Source organism: Hyla sarda, chromosome 2 (assembly GCF_029499605.1).
Source record: "Hyla sarda isolate aHylSar1 chromosome 2, aHylSar1.hap1, whole genome shotgun sequence".
Lineage (NCBI taxonomy): Eukaryota > Metazoa > Chordata > Amphibia > Anura > Hylidae > Hyla > Hyla sarda.
This window is the reverse complement of record NC_079190.1, coordinates 87,383,241-87,400,436: the sequence shown is the minus strand read 5'-3', so window position 1 is coordinate 87,400,436 and position 17,196 is coordinate 87,383,241. Positions and strand designations below refer to the sequence as shown.

General features: G+C 43.3%; 1 protein-coding gene across 3 annotated transcripts in view; it reads left to right on the top strand.

Annotated features, from left to right (window-relative positions):
* Window positions 1–17,196, top strand: part of LOC130358753 (retinol dehydrogenase 7-like) — a 49,678-nt gene that overhangs the window by 7,429 nt on the left and 25,053 nt on the right. For 2 of the 3 annotated variants that reach the window (XM_056562491.1, XM_056562489.1), the window contains exon 1: window positions 1,978–2,093. The exons of the other annotated variant lie outside the window; for it this stretch is intronic. The gene's annotated coding sequence lies outside the window, so the exon portion shown is untranslated. Of the gene's footprint in view, window positions 1–1,977; window positions 2,094–17,196 lie in introns of those variants that run through there. 3 annotated transcript variants of the gene reach the window in all.

The following is a 17,196-nucleotide window of genomic DNA, read 5'->3' as shown; positions in this document are numbered from 1 at the left end:
GGGTTAGTTTCCCCATGCTAACCATATCTTTTTTATGCAATGTTGTGGCTTTATTATGTAAAAAGTAAGGTTTTTGAAGCATTGCATGGTTTCAGAGAGACACAGACAGTGATCACTACCTATACACTGTAATCCTCATTGGTAGCAGTAACCCCTGCTAGGCTATGAGGGTGGTTTTATAGAGTTAAAGGGGTATTCCGGTGGTCAAGGCTTTTTTTTGCTTGTGACTTACCCTGTTTGTGTTGGTTGGCTCTTTTTTATGGTGTTTGGTCTAATGTTCTTCTGTTCTTTGTTTGCTTTTTATACCCCAGTATGTTTTCTGGCCGTTGTTTTTACTTCCTTTTTGTAGCCTGCCTTGAAACTACGAATCCCAGCATGCCTCATGTCTTGCACGTTTGTTTGTTTGTTTTTTTTCTTTGGGATCCGCCCTGCTTTTTTTTTTGCTTTTTTTTGCTTTTTTTACCCTTTGGGTAACACCTTGCACACGCCCACTTGCTATTGCTGCACAAACCCACATGGCTAATTGTGATGTCATGCATGTGTAAGTGGAGACAGTGTTTTCCTGTATGTTGACTATTGGCCAATCATGTGAGTCATTGTCATGTGACTCCTGTTCTGACCAATCAGCCTTAGTGAATCTCGGTGCAGCTGACCAATGAGTAATCGTAGCTTTTCTTAGCGCAATGTTCTTGAACGCTAAAGGGCGACTGGCACAATGCGGGTCTGCTGTGAGTGGAGAAATTCCACTATTAGCAGGCACAAAGGAGGCAGCACAGTAGGGGCTAGTGTCTGCAAGTGCGAATCCGGTGACAAAGTGGCCATTGTGAATGCACTCTAATGCGGAAATCACTTAGGTCCGGCAACCAGCATAGTTGAGCACATTGAAAGTCACAAAGCAGCAGAGGCCACAACTGATGCCAACTTGACAACAGGAATATGGTATCCTACGCCCATTGATTCAAGTGAAGGAACCCTGGACCGCTGGAGGCTGTGGTCCTCTCTCAGGAGACCTCCAGCAATAACTCCCATCCTGCCGCAAAATGGATAAGGCATCACATTGTGAAGGAGACCCCCAACCCCCATCCCCCCCAAAAAAATGGTGCTAAAGACTTTCAAGGGACATCTTACAAGCCAATTCACATAATTTAAACTTTGGTCCTAAGGCATACATGATATTCCTCTGTAAACAAATTCATAGTAAAGAACATTGTTTCAAAAAGCAAATATATATATATATATATATATATATTTATATATATATATATATATATATATATATATATATACACCTTGGGAAAACAAGAAAAGCATGTCATGCACACTGAGGTAAAACTTTATAAAAAGAAACGCTGCAGCCAGAAGGTTTGAAAAAAAAAAAACACATTTTATTGCTCACCCAAAAAACAAAAAAAACTAAAGGAAAAACATGATTGGTCAGTAGGCATATCAATAACTAAATTATTGTCACCTGCACAGCAGCTGCAAAACTCAAACCAGCAAGCACACGTTACAGATGTGAAAAAAAAAATCCATACACATACATTGCATGATGCATCGGCAAACCAGACACCCACACATATATACACACGCGCGCGCACACACACACACACACACACACACACGCATACACACCGGTACTAATAACACAGCTAGATGAACAGAATCACCCACGCATCCAGGCCATGTGCCTGGGGATTGGACGGGCAGCTGGAGCGTCAGCACGATGAATGAACAGGCTCACACTGGCAACCACGCCTTCATGCAAGGGGATTGGACGGGCAGCAGGAGCATCATCAAATAAACAGAAAGAAGCACGCATGCGCTACACACCACCGGCAATTGGTTTAGCAACATGGTAGGAGTTACTGAAGGGCTAACAGGGCTAACCCATCAGCAAAGAGGCTGATCGGAGCAACATACATATTCAATAGCTGGGCGTGAAAGAGGCCACCCACACGCCGAGAGAAAGGACCGGAAAAAAAAAAAAAAAAACAGTGATGTATTGGCCACAATCAACTCTGAACATGGCCGATGTGGTGGCCGACAGTAAAAACTCCCTCACAAAACTACTGAACTTCCGGGGCCACAATCAGGTAAGAAAAACATACACTTGCAGGCCCCAAAAAAACACATGTCTATTTCAAAAAGCAAGCACATAAGAAGAAGAGGTAAGATAGTTAAAAATATTCACCACCGGAGTACCCCTTTAAGTTATGTGACAGATGCACTTTAAGGGCCTATTCACACGGCGGAATTTCACTAGTGGAATTCCACCTTAAATGAAAGCCCATACACTTGTATGGGATTCTGCAGTCCTGTTGACATTTCCATAGTGTGAATGAGCCCTTAGAGTTCGCCCAATCTGACATGGAGAATGGAGGGAAAATGCTGCAGACAAGACAATTGTCAAGGAAATGGCTAAAGCCCAGCGTGTTCTATACATATGACCTGCTTTACTTATTAGGAGAGCTGCTGGGAGTCATCTAGATTCCGTGGCCATTATCTTACCTAGCGTGCAACAACGTCTCTCTATGCCTGATGCCAGATTGGGAGAAAGGAAGAGCTGCTGCACAACCTCTTTAGTATCTCTACATGCATGACAAAAAGCATCATGCTACATAACAGGCATCATATAAATACACACCCACATACAGAGAGAGACACACACTACACAAGTGTATAAACACACAGTACAGTCTATACATCACATATACATATGTGGTAGCCCTTGGGGGGTGTATGTAGTGGGGGTGTTGTTTCGGTAGATGAGGGGTTAAGGTTAACCCTATAGTTCGTGACACCAGGCTGAGGGCTAGTATGCTGAGGTAATTCTTCGGCCTATCGCCGCCCTTCCCAGTAACGATAGGTGCATGCATAAAATGACTGAAGGTCCACAAGGTAGTTGAACTTGAACTTGGATAACTTTACTTAAATGCTTGCGGTACATCCAATTTTAGAAATTTTTGAAAAAGATTTTGGATAGCGGGTGCTACCTATGAGAAAATTCGAAATTACCAGACCCAGGCCCCACAGCGGCATCAGTAACCCATATATTGCCTGAATGACACAGCCTGGAGTTGGCTGATGCACGAGTACACATCAGGGCTTCACAATCCCCCCCAAAAAACACCACAACTTTAGAAATTTTTGAAAAAGATTTTGGATAGCGGGTGCTACCTATGAGAAAATTTGAAATTCCCAGACCCAGGCCCAGCAGCGCCATCATTTTTTGATTTGAAATTTAAAACAACCTTTGCGTGTCCCAGACCCCAGTGTGTGGGTACGAAGGACCAAATCCAACAGGCCCCCACAGGGCTCATGTGGCCGGGAGATTTAGGCAAAACGTCTCCATTGCCCTGACCGGCCATTGTTTCCAAGACTTCTCACCAAGGCAAACCATGTGAAGAACAGCGTGACACCGCCGTGACCTGCACACATGGTATACTGAAGGGCCACTGAGACTTGTCCGGGCAGTGGAGGCTTAAGACACAGTGGAGGATGTGGAGGCAGAATAGCACACTGTTGCAGGACCAACGGGCTGACAGAGTGTAGCAGGAAGCAGCATTGAGTACACACCAGGGCTTCAGAATCCCAAAAGAAAAAACAACGATTTTAAAAATAATTTTAAGAATATTTAGGACATCGGGTGCTACCTATATGTACACACTAGGGCTTCACAATCCCTCCCAAAAAACACAACAATTGTAGAAATTTATGAAGAAGACTTATGGATAGCGGGATCTACCTATGAGAAAATTTGAAATTCCCAGACCCAGGCCCAGCAGTGCCATCAGTAAACCATATATTGCCTGAATGACACAGGCTGGAGTTGGCTGATGCATGAGTACGCACCAAAGCTTCACAATCCCTAATAAAAAAGACAAACATTTTTGACAAAAAATTTTAACGAAAATTTAGGACAGCGAGTGCTCTCTATATATTACCAGAATGACGCAGCCTGGAGTTGGCTGCAGCATGATGAGACCATTGAAATGTGTGATTTTTTTATTTGAAATTTAAATCAAAATTTGTGTCCCGGACCCCGCCGCGTGGGTACAAAGGACCTAATCTCACAAGCACCCACAGGGCTCATGTGGCATTAAGATGGTGGACCACCTAACTGTTAGCAGAAAAAACTCTGTATTTTTGTAAAACACCAGTCGGTGGATACTATTGTTTGGACTTTGACGGTATGGAGCACCTTGACAGCTTAACAGGCACTAAATGGTACAATACTTGTATGTACCTATGCGGTATGCACTGATGAGGGCAGTTATATATGCGTAACTATACGCAGAAAAAACTGTTTAAAATTTTTAAAAAACAGCCGGTGAGTAGTATTGTTTGGACTTGCATAGTATGTAGCCAGCCCCTTGACAGATTAACAGGTACAAAATGGTGCAAATGTACTACAGTCCACCGAACAATCACGTATTTCTGAACAGCAGCAGGACCCAACAGTGCAGCACCACAAAAAAAAAAAATCCAGGGATTAAACCCTAAATTGCACTCTGTCACACAATTCTGAGCATCAGGAGATTTGTGGAGCAAATAAAAATAAACTCAATTGGGCTGAAAAATGAGGAGATAAGATGCTTCAGAAAGTTCAGGCAGCTTGGAGATCTGTATGAGGCAGCTGACAGCTATCTGCCCCTCTCTGCTGCAATGCTCAATAACGTGAATAGGAGGTTTAGCAATCAATGATCCTTCTCAGAGTAACAGCACAGCACTCTGCACTCCTGCCTTTCCCTAATGCTGATGTGACTAGCAGTTGCAGTGTAACGCTGTGGTATGAGCTATTCACACACACGCAGTCCCGTCCTCTCCATCTGAGTGCATAGATGAAATGAAGAGAGGCAAGATGGCCGCCGATTATATAGGGGCTGTGACATCACAGGGGTCAGTGAACACTGATAGGCTGTATCTCACATGTGATTCAGGGTCAGCCCGCCTATCTTCATTCCCGCGGCTGTTTCCCGCCCTCCCATAATCCCCTGCCCCATGTACTCACATGTAAATCCGCCATCTTAGGTCTTCAATAGCCTGGAACGCCGTAAAATGGAGTTTAATGAATCGATTTGCGTGATAGAATAGCGGCGATATTCGTATTCGTTGCGTAACAAATTTTTCATGAAAATCGTAACGAATTCGGGTTCGTCAACTTCGATTCGCTCATCTCTAACGCTCTCCACAGAAATATTTTCCTAATAACCAGTGGCCAAAAAATCTAGTGGAAACATTACTTTTATTTTATTCACATTAATATTTCCAACAGAGTGGACATTAAACTTTTTCTGACAAGGCAGTGCCCAGGTGGGTGCATAGGGTGCAGCGCACCCAGGCAGCAGGTGTCTAAGGTAAACTGTTGACCCATTCTAAGGATACCTGTCCTGTGGCCCTTAACAGTCTAGGAAGGGACTAAAACCTAAAAACAAAAGATTATGGCACAAAAAATAAGTATCAATGTAATCATACCAATCTGGAAAATACAGATAACATGTTACCACACAGTACATGGCTAAATGGCACAGTAAACACGGGATTATATATTACTTCTAGAATTTCATAAGGCTGCAATGCAAGTTTACAAGAAGGAACCTTTAGGTGCAAGTATGCCCTGCATTATTTTATTATTATTACAGAATGAGCAGTAACAAGGATGAAATCCAAACTTACAAAGAAACATAGCACCTAACCAGACGATCTGAAATATAGCAACTCAAACACTGTCCGATGGAATTAATGATCCTTTCAGTTTGCCCATTAGTTCAGGGTAAAAAGCTGATGAAAAATAAAGGGTAACCCCCAGTTTGGTACAGTCATGAACTGAACTCCGCAGTCAGAGACAACGGGAGAGATTATTAAGGCTTGTGAAAGGGAACAGTGGAGCAGTTGCCTATAGCATAAGCAACCAATCAGATTGCAGATTTCATTTTTCATTTAAAAAAATGAAAGCTGGAATCTGATTGGTTGCTATCAGCAACTGCTCCACTGTTCCTTTGCCTAAAGTTTAATAACTATCCTTAGCGATACCATAGAGCTGTACTGTATGCTCAATAAATAAAAATTATAACTCTTCTGCCAACTACCCCCAAATTAACAGCACTTGCCAATGACACCAGAATATCTGTCATAAAGTCCATGTTGTTACAAAAATGTTGTTTTTCCAAGTATTCAATTTTTTGTGTCAAAATCTGCATTAAATAATTTGACCTCCTTATTTTACCTTCTCAACCCCTACTTGGCCCACAATGCCCAGGTATTTTCAAACCATTTAGCTCTGAGTTTAGATTCCCTACTCCTGTATTCTTCATATTTCAGAACTTTCTGGCACAAATTAACCCCTTAAGGACCACGGGTTTTTCCATGTTTACACTTTTGTTTTTTCCTCCTCACTTTTAAAAATCATAACCCTTTCAATTTTGAACCTAAAAATCCATATAATGGCTTATTTTTTGCGCCACCAATTTTAATTTGCAGTGACATCAGTCATTCTACCTAAAAATCTACGGCAAAACGGAAAAAAAAATCATTGTGCGCCGAAATTGAAGAAAAAACGCCATTTTGTAAATTCTGGGGGCTTCTGTTTCTACGCAGTAAATTTTTCGGTTAAAATGACACCTTATCTTTATTCTGTAGGTCCATACAATTAAAATGATGCCCTACTTATATAGGTTTGATTTTGTTGTACTTCTGTAAAAAATCATAACTACATGCAGAAAAATTTATACATTTCAAATTGTCATCTTCTGACCTCTATAACTTTTTTTTATTTTTCCGCATATGGGGCGGTATGAGGGCTCATTTTTTGCGCCGTGATCTTAAGTTTTTAGAGGTATCATTTTTGTATTGATCGGACTTTTTGATCGCTTTTTATTCATTTTTTCATTATATAAAAAGCGACCAAAAATACGTTATTTTGGACTTTGGAATTTTTTTGCGTGTACGCCATTGGCCGTGCAGTTTAATTAATGATATATTTTTATAGTTCAGACATTTACGCACGCGGAGATTCCACATATGTTTATATTTATTTTTATTTACATGGTGGTTTTTTTTTATGGGAAAAGGGGGGTGATTTGAACTTTTATTAAGGAAAGGATTAAAGGGGTACTCCGCCCCTAGACATCTTATCCCCTATCCAAAGGATAGGGGATAAGATGTCAGATCGCCGGGGTCCCGCTGCTGGGGACCCCGGGGATCACCGCTGCAGCACCCTGCTATCATTACTGCGCAGAGTGAGATCGCTCTGCACGTAATGACGGGAAATACAGGGGCCAGAGCATCGTTATGTCACAGCTCCGCCCCTCGTGACGTCACGGCCCGCCCCCGTCAATACAAGTCTATGGGAGGGGGCGTGATGGTCGTCACGCCCCCTGCCATAGACTTGCATTAAGGGGACGGGCCGTGATGTCATGAGGGGCGGAGCCATGACATCACGCTGCTCCATCCCCTGTATCGCCTGTCATTACGCACAGAGCGAACTCGCTCTGTGCAGTAATGATGGCGGGGTGCCGCAGCGGCGATCCCCGGGGTCCCCAGCAGTGGGACCGCGGTGATCTGACATCTTATCCCCTATCCTTTGGATAGGGGATAAGATGCCAGGGGCGGAGTACCCCTTTAAATCACATTTCTTAACTTTTTTTTGCACTTTTTTTTTTGCAGTGTTATAGCTCCAATAGGGGGCTATAACACTGCACACACTGATTGCCAGCACTGTTCACTGCAAAGCCATAGCTTTGCAATGATCAGCGTTATCGGCGGTCAATTGCTCATGCCTGCATCTCAGGCTTGGAGCAATGAATCGCCGAGGGGACACGCCGGAGGCAGGTAAGAGGACCTCCGCTATTGTCCGAGCTCATTTTCACTGCGGTAGTCCCGATCGGCCCCGCTGAGCAGCCGGGCAGCTTTCACTTTTGTTTTAGACGTGGCGTTCAACTTTGAGCACTGCGTCTAAAGGGTTAATAGTTTAGTTACCTCACAGCTACGCTCCCCATACTCTACATCCCCCAGGCTATCACAGATCCATAACTCTATTTGTTTTTTAACTTATTTAAAAGTGGTCTGAGATTTACTTGAATAAAAGATTGAAGATGTCTTCCCACTCTAATTCCTAGATAGTCCATATATTCATCTTCACTTAGCACCCTTACCCCTTGTACTCTAGGAGGTTGTCCCCGACCCACTGGCAATAGTGAAGACTTCCCCCAATTAATCCTCATTCCAGACATTCTACCAAAAGAGTCTACCATATTAATAACCTTAGGAAGCATAGTTTCAGCATTATCTAAAAATAAGAGCAAATTATCAGCATAAAGTAGCAACTTGTCTTTATTACCACCCAGGCCAAACCCTCTCATATCCCTCTCTTTCCTAATTAAATTTGCTAGTGGCTTTACAAACAGAACAAATAATAATGGAGACAGTGGACAGCTCTGTTTAGTTCCTCTAGTGAGGGGGAACTCCCTCGATAATTCCCCATTAAGACTGATCTTGCGTGAAGGGAACTATATAAAAATCTAATCCAATCCATAAATCCCTCCCCAAAGCCCATTTTCTTCAGTACACACCACAAAAACCTCCACTCCACCCTGTCAAACACCTTCATGGCGTCAAGTGAAAGGATGGAGTGGAGCGAGTCCTCCGCTAGCTGCAGACTCAAGAAGGTGCGGAGAAGGTTGGTCTGTATTGACCGTCCTGGAACAAAACCTATCTGATCCTCACCAACCAAGTCTGATACTACCTGGGCCAACCTCCTTGCCATCACTTTGAACAGGATTTTCGCATCGGTGTTCATTAGGGATATTGGCCTGTAACCATCAGGTTCTAAGGGATCTTTACCCTTTATAGGAATAAAAATTATTGTAGCCTCCAGCATAGTCTGTGGGAGCTCCCTGGAAATCTGAGCTTACTTTAGCACACTACAAAAAATAGGTAGCAAAACATCCCCAAACTCTTGATATATTTGAAAAGGGAACCTGTCTGGACCCGGAGCTGCCAAAGCTCTACTATCCCTGACTGCCTGGCGTAATTCCTCCACTGTAATTTCCTTATCTAGGGGAGACCGTACATTTTGACTAATCTCTGGGAGACCACAGGTTTGTAGATATTCCTCAATTTCATTTTCTTCTGGAACTCCCTCAGACCTATATAGAGACGAAAAATATTGAAATAACACTTCCTAAATTTGTTCAGTAACCACTTCTTTATACTTTGTTTTAATTGCTATGATCTCACACTTTTCCAGTTGGCCTTTAATCAGATTTGCCGCCTGCTTCCCAGAACGCCCACCCTCCACAAAAAAATGTTTTGACCAAAAAAAAATATTTTTTGTTGAGATTTATTAACCATTGTCTTTCTTTTGTGCATTTTTTAGATTGTTATAATTATCCGAGTTCTCACCCATAATCGGTACCCCTATCTTTACCTTATCAAATTCCAGATTCATTATACAGATTAAGTCACCACACATATATAAAGGTAAATCTTCCCTTTAAAGGGGTACTCCGGCGCTAAGACATCTTATCCCCTATCCAAAGTACTGTGACGTCACGCTCCCTCCCATAGGCTTGAATTGACGGGGTGGAGCATGACATCACACAGGGGCGGGGCCGTGACGTCACAATATTCCGTCCTCGTGATCGCCAGTCATCAGACCCGAAGCAAACATGATGGTAACGGGGTACTGCGTGAAAGATCACGGAGGTCCCCAGTGGCGGGACCCCCACGATCAGGCATATTATCCCCTATCCTTTGAATGTCTTAGCGCCGGAGTACCCCTTTAAAAAACTAGTAAATCTTTAATGGGCCGCGAGTTGAATGGGGGAGGAATATAAAATCCTGCTAAAATAAATTTAAATGTATCAATAATCATGTGTAAAAACACATATTGTCCCCAGGGGTCAAGTCCTGGGAAAAAAAGTGTGGGAACTCTTGGGAAAACCAAGATTTTCATTTAAGGTCTGGCCCTGCAGGACTCCTGTTATGGGAACGGTGTTCCTGCAGTGAAAAAAGTACAGGAACTCAGTTCACACGAGTTCTTGCAGGACTTGAGTCCTGATTGTCCCCTTTTATCAATTTTTTTCCCTTTAATGGTTACTGGTACATTTTTAGGAATAAGAATTGCCACCCTTGCAGAAAAGCTCAAAAAGGTTCTCCTCTGTGTATGTGTCTCCAAAAGACACACTACAGTTGGTAAGTATTTCTGCAAGTACAGTTGGTAAGTATTTCGGTCGAAGACCACCATTCTTTTACTCACCTCTCCCATTCCTCTCACTTTCAATGTCAAAACTTTAACAACAAATCATCTTAAGGAGGAAAAAAAAGACCCTCCCGATGGGCCCTTCCCACCCCCTTCCCACCCTCCCATTCTGCATGGTCTGCATTCGCATATCAACCTCAAACTTTGTCATTCAAGTACTCCTTCACCCTCCCCCATTGTACTCCCCTCAACTTTACTCATTACATTACATAACTTATAAGCCTTCTTGCTCAAGCCACTGTTGCACTTCGACATAATCTTTAAAAAACAAAACCTTATCCTTGTAGATTACTCGTAATCTTGCCAGAAATAATAATGAAAAAGCTATTTTAGCCTCAAACAAACATTGTTTTACAGCTTTAAAAGAGGCTCTATGAAGTCTAGTGACTTTTTCAAAGTCTGGATACAGAAAAACATTGCTGCCTTGATATTCAATGTAGCCTGCTTCCCTTGCTTTCTGGAGGATTATATCAAGGTCAAAGGAGGAAATTACTTTTGACCCACTATTTCCTGAAACCAGTTTCCATGTCCTTAAATCAGAGGAGCCCACATTTTTGGGTATCCCGACAATTTTTATATTATTACTGCGGTATCTGTCCTCCATATCAGTTACTTTAACTTTCAACTCTTTTATCTGCCTCCTCAAATTTTGTTGTTCTTGTTGAGATACCCCACATCCTTTTCCACCTTCGGCAATGATTTCTCCATCTCCTTGGTTCTTTCTCGTATTTTATTAATTTAATCTCTGATAATCATCCCCTCTGCAGATAGAGAGCTCATTTGTGAGCAGAGCTCACCCAATGAATGATTATAAGCTCAAACTTCTCTAAGAATAGTGTCCATGATGGTTTTTTCCATTATCGGCTTTTCCTCCCGATTGTCATTTAGATCCTGTATTACCGCAAAGCTGGATCCACTATTATCTCCTTCCGTAGTAGTGGGTGAGCCTTTATTATTACTTCTAGTCTTAACCCAGGCTGGCATGTGCTTCTCAATTTTCCCCGCTGCTCCTACATTTCTCAGGAACACCGAATGTCTGGGCTGTACATTGGGGGCCATTATGATTTACTTAGGTCCCGCTAATAAGACAGTGCCTTGAGATGTCCTGGAAAAATTCAAGTATCTTCAGAGATGCATACTTTTCAGGACTTTTTACCCAGAACTATGAGTACATGTAGGTACCTGTACCATAAAGATCTCTTACCATGCCCGGGATTCAGAAAGGCTGGAGGGACCGCAACTGGTATACTGCTTTAGATCACCTGTGGCAACCTTTTTCAGTAGGTCACTGTCACCACCATATTTGCCTGTATAAAAAACATCCTTTTATATTCTTATGTTCTCATATCCCCCTCCGTGTTACTCCATAGTACTCTATCTTTCCTCTTGGGGTATAATATAACTCACTTTACACAGCTAGACTTCTTGTCTCTGAGTGGCTCCAAAGTGAGAGAGCAAACAGGTGGCCCTTGTATTCCTCAGACTGCAGTCTACAGTCCTAAAGTTGTACCCTCCACGGGTGCTGTGATTTGGCCCTGCATAATAATAGCCCAAGTTACAGCACATAACATCAAGGGGAATCCCCCCAACCCCGTCCCCGGCCAGTATCTCCAGGGTTCATCCCCATCATAGTTACATAGTTAGTACGGTCAAAAAAAGACATACGTCCATCAAGTTCAACCAGGGAATTGAAGGGTAGGGGTGTGGTGGGATATTGGGGGAAGGGATGGGATTATATATTTCTGCATAAGCATTAATGTTATTTTGTTCCAGGAATGTATCTAACCCTGTTTTAAATTTATTAATCGTTCCTGCTGTGACTAGTTCCTGAGGTAGACTGTTCCATAAATTCACAGTTTTTATGGTAAAGAAGGTGTGTCGCCCCTTGAGACTAAACCTTTTCTTCTCCAAACGGAGGGAGTGCCCCCTTGTCCTTTGAGGGGGCTTAACAGTTTTTTTCCATATGTTTTGTATGGGCCATTAATATATTTATATACGTTTATCATATCCCCCCCTAATTGTCTCTTCTCAAGACTAAACAATTGTAACTGCTTTAATCGCTCCTCATAGCTAAGATGTTCCATGCCCCATATTAGTTTAGTCGCGCATCTCTGCACCCTTTCCAGCAACACAGTGTCCCTTTTATAGACTGGTGACCAAAACTGAACAGCATATTCCAGGTGAGGCCGTACCAATGCTTTAATGCTTTATAAAGGGGGAGTATTATGTCCCTGTCCCTCGAGTCCATGCCTCTTTTGATACATGACAATATCCTGCTGGCCTTGGAAGCAGCAGCCTGACATTGCATGCTATTCTGTAGTCTATGATCTACAAGTACACCCAGATCCTTCTCTACCAGTGACTCTGCCAGTTTAACACCCCCTAAGACATACGATGCATGCAGGTTATTAGTACCCAGATGCATAACTTTACATTTATCCACATTGAACCTCATTTGCCAAGTGGATGCCCAGACACTTAGTCTATCCAAGTCATCTTGTAATTTATGCACATCCTCTATAGACTGTACGGTTCTACAAAGCTTGGTGTCATCTGCAAAGATAGAAACAGAGCTGTTAATACATCCTCTATATCATTGATAAATAAATTAAACAACAGCGGTCCCAGTACAGAACCTTGGGGTACACCACTAACAACCGGGGACCAACCAGAGTACGAATCATTGACCACCACTCTCTGGGTACGATCCATGAGCCAGTGTTCAATCCAGTTACAAACTAAAGTTTCCAAGTCCAAAGACCTTAACTTACCTGTCAGACGACTATGAGGGACAGCATCAAACGCATTAGCAAAATCCAGAAACATTATATCCACAGCCATTCTTCTATCAAGGCTTCTATTCGCCTCTTCATAAAAGCAAATTACCGTAGATTGGTTTGACAACTTCTATCCTTAGTAAACCCATGCTGGCTATCACTTATAATACTATTATTCCCTATGTATTCCTGTATGTAGTCCCTTATATGTCCTTCAAACAATTTACCCACAATGCACGTTAAACTTACCGGTCTATAATTTCCTGGGGAAGACCTAGAGCCCTTCTTGAAGATTGGTACCACATTTGCCTTGCGCCAGTCCCTTGGCACAATACCAGACACCAGAGAATCTCTAAATATCACGAGCAAGGTTACAGATATTACTGAACTTACCTCTCTAAGAACTCTTGGGTGTAATCCATCTGGTCCTGAAGATTTGCTTACATTTACTTTACTTAAAGGGGTACTCAGCCCCTAGACATCTTATCCCCTATGTCAGATCTCCGCGGTCCTGCTGCTGGGGACCCCGGGGATTGCCGCTGCGGCACCCCGCGTCATTACTGCACAGGGCGAGTTCTCTCTGCACGTAATGACGGGCAGTACAGGGGCCGGAGCATCGTTACCTCACGGCTCCACCCCTTGTGACGTCACGGCCTGCCCCCCTCAATACGAGTCTATTGCCATAGACTTGTATTAAGGGGGCGGGCCGTGATGTCACGAGGGGCGGAGCCATAACGTCACGCTGCTCCGTCCCATGTATCGCCCATCATTACGCACAGAGCGAACTCACTCTGTGCAGTAATGACAGCGGGGTGCCGCAGTGGCGATCCCCGGTGTCCCCAGCAGCGGGACCGTGGCGATCTGACATCTTATCCCCTATCCTTTGGATAGGGGATAAGATGTCTACGGGCGGAGTACCCCTTTAACTTACCTTGTACCATCTCTACATTAAGCCAGTTCAGTACATTACATGATGTGTTACCAGCACTGACCTGGCCAATGTCAGCTCCTTCTTCCTTAGTATATACAGGACTAAAGAACCCATTCAGTAGCTCCGCTTTCTCTTTATCGCCTGTGACAACCTCCCCATTATTATTATTAAGGGGTGCTACATGCTCTGTCCTTGGTTTTTTTGTATTTATATATCTAAAAAATATTTAGGATTAGTTTTGCTTTCTTTGGCCACCTGTCTCTCATTTAGAATTTTTGCTGTTTTTATTACATTTTACAGATTTTATTAAGCTCCTTGTACTGTTTAAATGTTATAGCTGACCCCTCTGATTTGTATTTTTTGAAGGCTATTTTTTTGTTGTTTATTGCTCTTTTAACATCATTTGTCAGCCATGTAGGATTTAGTTGTAATCTTTTATATTTTTTCCCCTTTGGTATATATTTAGCTGTATAGTTATTTAGAGTTGATTTAAAGATGTCCCATTTACCTTCTGTATCAGTATTTGACAACACCTCCCCCAGTCTATGTCCTGTAGTGCAGCTCTCTGCCCAGGGAAATTTGCCTTTTTAAAGTTATATGTTTTTGCTTTCCCTGTCTGTCTTTGTTCTCTACATTTTAAGTCAAAAGTAACTATATTGTGGTCGCTATTACCAAGGTTTTCCCGCACAGTTACATTATCAACCAGCTCTACATTGTTGGAAATGATCAGATACACCAAGGCATCACTTCATGTTGGGTCCTCCACAAACTGACCCATAAATTTATCCTGCAATAAATTTAGGAATGTTCTCCCCTTTGTAGTTTTAGCCAGCCCCCGGCCCCAATCTATATCTGGATAGTTGAAATCTCCCATTATTACCACTGTACCTGCCCGGGCGGCCCTCTCTATTTGTTTATGCAGCCGACCTTCTATCTCTTCAGTGATATTAGGGGGTCTGTAGATTACACCAAATACTATTTTTTCAATATTTCCCTCCTTTTGTAATTCTACCCACAATGATTCCACATCCTCAGAATCATCACACACTATGGCATCGTTCACACTGACTTTCATACCACTTCTAACATACAGACAGACTCCACCACCTTTTCTGTTCATTCTATCGTTGCGATACAATGCGAGGAGTCCAGCCATGTCTCAGTGACCCCAACTATATCAATATGTTCCTTCAGTATCAAGGCCTCAAGCTCCCCAATTTTATTTGCTAGGCTTCTGGCATTTGTGAACATGCACTTTACATTTCCATTCTTTATGTTATTGGGGTTAATGGGATTCAAGTGTGTAAGTTTTATTTTCCTATGAAGCCTATTCCTATTAACTATTCTAACCCCTCCCTCCGCTCCACCCCCAGGTACATTATTAAGTCCCCCCCTCTCTATCTACACTATCTTCCCCCCTCTTTGCTGTAGGTTTCCTCCCCCCAAGTCCCTAGTTTAAACACTCCTCCACCCTTCTAGCCATCTTCTCTCCAAGCACAGCTGCACCCTCCCCATTGAGGTGCAGCCCGTCCCTACGGTAGAGCCGGTAGCCAACAGTGAAGTCGGCCCAGTTCTCCATGAACCCAAACCCCTCCTTCCTACACCAGCTTCTGAGCCACTTGTTTACCTCCCTAATCTCCCGCTGCCTCTCTGGTGTGGCTCGTGGTACTGGCAGTATTTCAGAAAATACTACCTTGGAGGTCCTTGCCTTAAGCTTGCGGCCTAAGTCCCTGAAATCATTTTTAAGGACACTCCACCTACCTCTTACTTTGTCATTGGTGCCAATATGTACCATGACCACTGGGTCCTCTGCAGCCCCGCCCAGCAACCTGTCAACCCGATCCGCGATGTTCCGAACTCGAGCGCCTTGCAGACAACACACTGTTCGGTGATCCTGGTCTTTGTGACAGATCGCCCTGTCTGTCCCCCTAATAATTGAGTCTCCCACCACTAGTACCTGTCTGGCCTGCCCTGCACTCCTCCCTCCCTCCTTACTGGAGCAGACACCCCCCTTGTGGTCAATCCTCTCCGGGTTGTCAATGCATCTCAATGTTGCAAGCTGTTCCTCTAGATCCAGGATCTGGGCTTCCAAATGAACAACTTGCTGACATCTCACACAGCAGTATGCACCCTCGAAATGCTGCTCAAGGATTGCATGCATCACGCAGGATGTACACCGGACTGCATTTTCCAACTTAGAGGCCATTTAGTTATGGGGATTTCACAAATGTATAGGCAAAAACAGACAGTCAAAATTACACCTCAAATTTTTTGTAGACCTTGTGGGTTCAGAAATTAACACTCACAGCGATCTCAACCTCCTGCTTTCAAACTCCTGTTTTTGAAACTCCTCTTTCAAGCACACTCTTACACAGCAACACTCAGAAAGAGAAAGCTCAATAAAGAGTCCCAAGCTAAGATTTATACACCTGTGCCCAATCAACTTCTCCCCCGCCAGGCACCAATTCACCCATACCGGCACGCTGTATCTCCATAACTTCAGTGGTCGAGGCAATCAGGCAGCAGGGTGAGGAGGGAGGAAGGGGAGGGAAGCCGTGAGAGTGAGGCGCAGCGTCACACGCCTTCGTCATGACAGATCTCTGGCAAAACAACTTTAAGGCCCCGTTGTTAATTTTTAACAGCATACAAAATTAGTCTTGTCTAAGGTTTTCCCAGGTTGCAGGAGCAGCCCAAAACATTACATCCCTGGTCAAGTGTTCAGCAAGCGTGTCTGCTTCAATGGGTGGAGTGACTGCTGAGCGGGAAGGAGATCATTTTCCAAAGGGTTGCAGGTATTTGTCCCAGGTGTGCTTTAATGGATGGGGTGGCTGATGTGTGGAAGAGAAAAAAGGGACCTCACACTTACAAACAAGGGATCCTGGGACTTGTAGTTGGAGGGAGGAAACTCTAACAGGAATAGCCATTTCACAAAAAGAAAGCAGCAGTGTTATGGTGGATTCGCAACACAGCTATGCAACACACAGTTAGTGTGGTGACCTGGTGCGGAAAACACCTGTCTACCTGCTTTGTCAGGTGGATGTCACTTTATCATGTCTGCTCCGGGCCACAGCTTCAGGGTTAAAGGGGTACTCCGGAGAAAAACTTTTATTTATTTTTCAAATGAACTGCTGCTAGAAAGATAAACAGATTTGTAAATTACTTCTATGAAAAAAAAATCTTAATCCTTACAGTACTTATCAGCTGCTGTATACTACAGAAGAAGTTCT